Source organism: Rhinoderma darwinii, chromosome 4, assembly GCF_050947455.1.
Source record: "Rhinoderma darwinii isolate aRhiDar2 chromosome 4, aRhiDar2.hap1, whole genome shotgun sequence".
NCBI classification, from domain to species: Eukaryota; Metazoa; Chordata; class Amphibia; order Anura; family Rhinodermatidae; genus Rhinoderma; species Rhinoderma darwinii.
Window position 1 is genome coordinate 122482563 of NC_134690.1, and position 6000 is coordinate 122488562.

Below are 6000 nucleotides of genomic sequence, written 5' to 3' on the forward strand. Positions count from 1 at the left end.
TTCAGTGTAAGTGACGGCTGCAGCCAATCACAGGCCAAGCACAGGCTGCAGCGGTCACATGGACTGGCGCGTCATCCAGGGAGGTCGGGCTGGATGCCGAAGGAGGGACGCGTCATAAAGACAACGGGCGGTAAGTATGAATTTCTTTTACTTTCACTAGGGAAAGTGCTGTCCCTTCTCTCTATCCTGCACTGATAGGGAGAAGGGAAGCACTTTTCCCGCAGTCCGCAGCAGCTAGTCCGCATCAATTTTCTGCACATTTTGTGCAGATCCGCAGCCGTAATCCGCAACCCGGATTAGGTGCGGCATTGATGCGGACAGTTGCGGAGGAATTCCGCCATGTGTGGTCATGCCCTAATTGTCAGTCTCTAAGAAAATAATTCAAATGTACAACCAATATGGCTGTACTTCCTAGCGTTACTTTTCAAAAAATGTCACTGCAAAAAGTCTAAAAAAAACTAATATAATTATAATAACTTGGCCAACTTCTTTTTCTGGATTACATGACCAGTTTAACTTTTGGGTAAAAATCCTCTTCAAACATGAGAAAAAAATCATAAATACGGAACTCACTTTAATCTGGACAGTAGAGATCAAAGTAATGCAACAACGTAAGGCCTTATTCACACGAACGTGTTATAGGTCCGTGCTACGCGCGTGATTTTCACTCGCGTCGCACGGACCAATGTTAATGAATGGGGCCGTTCAGACTGTCAGTGAATTTCACGCAGCGTATGTGTGTTGCGTAAAACTCACGACATGTCCTATATTTGGCCGTGTTTCGCGCAGCACGCACCCATTGAAGTCAATGCGTGCGTGCAAATCGCACACGGCACACGGAAGCACTTCCGGGTACCACGCGTGATGCGCGCTACAGTAGTAAAATAAATGAATGTAAACATAAAACCAGAGTGTCATAATGATGCCGGCTGCACGAAAATCACGCAGCCATGCACCATATGCTGATGCCACACTGACCTTTTGCGCGCGCAAAATGCAATGTTTTTTGCTCACGCAAAACGGACATGTCCATGTTAATAAGGCCTAAATCTAATGTGACAGTAAATTAAGACAAGATTCTGAAGCAACCTTCCTTCTGACCTGACAAAAAAGGAAGAGGGGTGCTCATACAAGAAATAATGTAGCCCCACATTCCACCTCCTGAAATGACAAGAGACCCCAGGTCAGGAGGAGGGAGTTCATATATTATATATAGTAACAATGCAGATGGGTGTATATTCTATATACCTAAGCTTGTCAGGTCAGAAGGTGCAGGTCATGGATCAGATGGATGGCTGGATATGCGAAGTGGGACTCACTATTTTTCTCGTCAGAATGGTGACAGTAAACAATGCCAGGTACAACCTATAATAGAATTTCACACCATGCAGCAGTACAGTGTTAGTAAATCTCCCCCTGTTAGGTTCAAGTTCTTGATAACATAGAGCAGTTTGGTGCAGTCTTTGCAAGCATTTTATATCCAAACCAAGAGTCGATCCTAAAGGGGGATGACTTATATCTCTCCTTGTTTTTGGAAACCATCCTGGTTTCTTTAGACGCGATTGATGTCATGCTTCTTCTTAGGGCCTGTTCACATCTGCATTGGTATATCCGTTGTTCTACTCCATGAGAGGAGCAGAACAAAATACAGGAAGCACCGGTTCTGTTGTACGACAGACACCACCAGCACCCGATAGAACCCATTGACTTTGATGGGTTCCGTCGGGGTGTCTGTTGTTATACTGGAAACATTAGCGCAGTATGCTGCACTATTGTTTCTGGTATTTTCAGCCGGATCACTGATGGAGGCCCCTGACAGAGCCTCTAGCACAGATGTGAACAGGCCTTTAGACATTAGTTACTATTTACTGCTTTATCAATTTTCTAACTTTTAACAGACTACATAACATGATACAAATTAATACAATCACTAACCATAAATAAAAAAAATACCATTTACCTCCCTTTCACATGCCCACATACAGCAGCACAAATATCATTGTCACAATACCATTCCCCTATGGATACATAGGTCTTTATTTTTCTCTCAGTGTTTGAACATTAACATTTTTATGTGACTTTAGCCTGTACTTTACGCAAATCTCTTAAATCCTTTAGTCACTTTTACATGTTACTCCGATGACAGAGTATGAACAACACACATTCCTCCATGGTGCAAATCCTGCAGAACTAGACTAGAGATTATTGGGTAACAGCAGAGGACAACAATATGAACGGGCAGGAGGTGTTGTGCAGTTTACAGGGAGGAGGCTGTCATTTGGTTATTTGATGCAATTTTACTTTCAAGTTCTCCTATAAGACACACACTGAACTTACTACTAGTATGGATAAAATTTATTTAAAATGCCAAGCCAATGCATCAAAATAAGGAGCTGGTGTACTGTTCAGTAATGAGTTCGCAATATCCATCGTACTTATTGGTTTGTTTGTCTCGTACACTTATATTTGTTATTGTTAAATTATTCCGGATGTGACAACAATTTCCACATAAGATAATGCACTATCACTGTACCTACATGACTTAAAGAGGCTCTGTCACCACATTATAAGTGCCCTATCTCCTACATAATCTGATTGGCGTAATGTAGATAACAGCAGTGGTTTTTATTTTGAAAAACGATCATTTTTGAGCAAGTTATGAGCAATTTTAGATTTAGTTTCTTAATGCCCAACTGGGCGTGTTTTTACTTTGGTCAGCCTCATACACACCTCTTTACAACACCCACTTGGTCAAAAGTAAAAACACGCCCAGTTGGGCATTAAGAAACTAAATATAAACTAGCTCATAACTTGCTCAAAAATGATTGTTTTTCAAAATAAAAACCACTGCTGTTATCTATATTCCAGCGCCGATCAGATTATGTAGGAGATAGGGCACTTATAATCTGGTGACAGAGCCTCTTTAAACTGGGTTTGCACACTACAGTTGGGCGACAATCTGCCATGCGATTTTCCGATAGGATGTAAATGGTTCCTTTATAACACTGATCAAAAATGGAGGACAGAAATCCATTCATTCCTTTGCTAAAAAACGAAAACAAAACTGTAGTGATGACACAAACTGCCTAGGAATTTGCTGCTGCCATCTTAGGCTAGATCTTTACAGCGACTTGGTTTAAAGAGGCTCTGTCACCAGATTTTGCAACCCCTATCTGCTATTGCAGCAGATCGGCGCTGCAATGTAGATTACAGTAACGTTTTTATTTTTAAAAAACGAGCATTTTTGGCCAAGTTATGACCATTTTTGTAATTATGCAAATGAGGCTTGCAAAAGTCCAAGTGGGTGTGTTTAAAAGTACAAGTCCAAGTGGGCGTGTATTAGGTGCGTACATCGGGGCGTTTTTAATACTTTTACTAGCTGGGCGCTGTGAAGAGAAGTAACATCCTCTTCTCTTCAGAACGCCCAGCTTGTGACAGTGCAGATCTGTGACGTCACTCACAGGTCCTGCATCGTGACGGCCACATCGGCACCAGAGGCTACAGTTGATTCTGCAGCAGCATCAGCGTTTGCAGGTAAGTCGATCTTACCTGCAAACGCTGATGCTGCTGCAGAATCAACTGTAGCCTCTGGTGCCGATGTGGCAGTCACGATGCAGGACCTGTGAGTGACGTCACAGATCTGCACTGTCACAAGCTGGGCGTTCTGAAGAGAAGAGGATGTTACTTCTCTTCAAAGCGCCCAGCTAGTAAAAGTATTAAAAACGCCCCGATGTACGCACCTAATACACGCCCACTTGGACTTTTACTTTTAAACACACCCACTTGGACTTTTGCAAGCCTCATTTGCATAACTACAAAAATGGTCATAACTTGGCCAAAAATGCTCGTTTTTTTAAAATAAAAACGTTACTGTAATCTACATTGCAGCGCCTATCTGCTGCAATAGCAGATAGGGGTTGCAAAATCTGGTGACAGAGCCTCTTTAAGTCTACAGTAGTTATTAAAAGGGTCAAGCTTAAGGGGTATCTGTACTTTCAAAATACTTTTAATATGTCATAGTTAATCGGCGCTCCTTGTTATAGTTTGAAGACGAGCTCATAGACATTCTATGTGAACCTATCTTCAGGCTGACAAAAGTAGCGCTGATCACAGCCGAAGTTGCAGACCACCCAGCTGAGCTCTTTTGCACCCTAGTTTCAGTGACGGTGGGGGTCTCAACAATTGGACCACCACCGATAAAAAACTTCTGAAACGTCTCCATGACATTTAAAAAAGTTTTTTGAAAGTGCAGTTAAGGGCCTTTTATACTGGCCGACAATCGGCCGATGCAGCGAGCACCGATCAACAAGACACCGTTGATCGGTGCTTGTTTGCTCCTGTCACATGGAGCTATGGATGGGGACGAGCGGTTGATACTCCGATCGCTCGTCTCCATATATTATTATCATGTTGGCAGCGTGTCTTCCTGTTTACACAGGGAGATGTGCTGCCAACAACGATATTTTACTTTTTTAAAACGATACGATCAGCAGGTGATCATCTGCTGATCACTGGCCTGTTTATATGAATGCTCGTCTACACGATAATCGCCCAGTGTAAAAGGGCCTTTACACTTTAAACTTTATGTAGACTGTGGCAACTGCCAGTCAGCAATTTGGGATTACTTCATCCCCAATATCCCAATAGGTGACTGCCCCAGAGGTCAGATCTGCACCTCTCAGGCATTTATGGCCTATACTGTGGATAAATAAATGAAGAATACAGCAGCACATCACAAATCCCAAAACAATATGGAGGGTAGTTTCAAATGGTATGTAGGCACGTGACAAGCTGTAACCAATCCAACTCTGTTATAACGATAAATCCAAGAAAAACCACAGCACGCATTCGCTAGTCCACACGTAATGGAATTGCTGCAGAAAATTTCTGCAGCAATTCCGCAGAAACTAGCAGGATTTCCACTGGGGAAAAAGCGCACCATTTCCGGCATTTTTTACTGCAGAAAATGGTGCGGATTTTGCTGCGTTTTTCTCAATGTTGGAAGATGATGATATATCCACTGAAAAATGCAGCAATTCAGTCCACTTTCCACAGCAGCGGTATGAAAAATACGCACCACAAGTAAATTTCTGGTCGGAAATATGACACAGCTCGTGGATGAGATTTGTTAAATCTCACCCACTTTGCTTCTACTGTATTCTGCTGCGTATTTTCCGTCCCCAATTCCCAAAGGAAAATACGCAGCAATTCCACTACGTGTGGACATTCCCTTAAAATTCTAAAGCTAAAAAAACTTTATTTCCCCATAACAAGGCGACGTTTCAACCCTAGCATGTGTCTTTCTCAAGCTAAACATCATTCTGTTATGCTGAAATCAAGCGTTTTTGCTTTGGAATCTTAAGAACGCGTGCTGCGGTTCTTCTTGGATTTATCTATACTGTGAATATCCATAAATGTTTAAGATGGGAATACCCCATTAAATGCAAATGTAAATCTTTTTATGTATTTACAGTGGGCAATTATCATTACAATTGTTTGGAAACTATCATAACAATAAGTGGGTTATTTCCTATTGATGCCTATGGATTTCTTATTGGCTGGATACTAAAAATCAAACTGGCACCTTTGTTTTACAGTTTAATTGTTTTATAGTGAATTGTCGTCCAATGGTGTAATGTCACCCTTGGAAAAAACAGTATAGTAAATCCAGTTATCTGTAGAATTTGGAAACCATTTTACATAGGTTGTATGTAAATGCCCTTTTACACTGGCCTATGATCGGCCACACAAGTGTTCCTACGAACGCTTGTTCCCCATCATTGCCTTGTGTAAACAGGGCAACGATCAGTTGATGAACAAGCATCGACTGACCGGATATTTTATATGGTCAAAACAATGGTCGCTAGTTGGCAGCACATCTCCCTGCGTAAACAGGAAGATGTGCTGCTGACATTATGGAAATGAATGGAGGCGAAAGATCGTATTAACGATTGTTTGTCCCCATACATTAACAATCAATGCTTCTTGTGAATCGAGCTA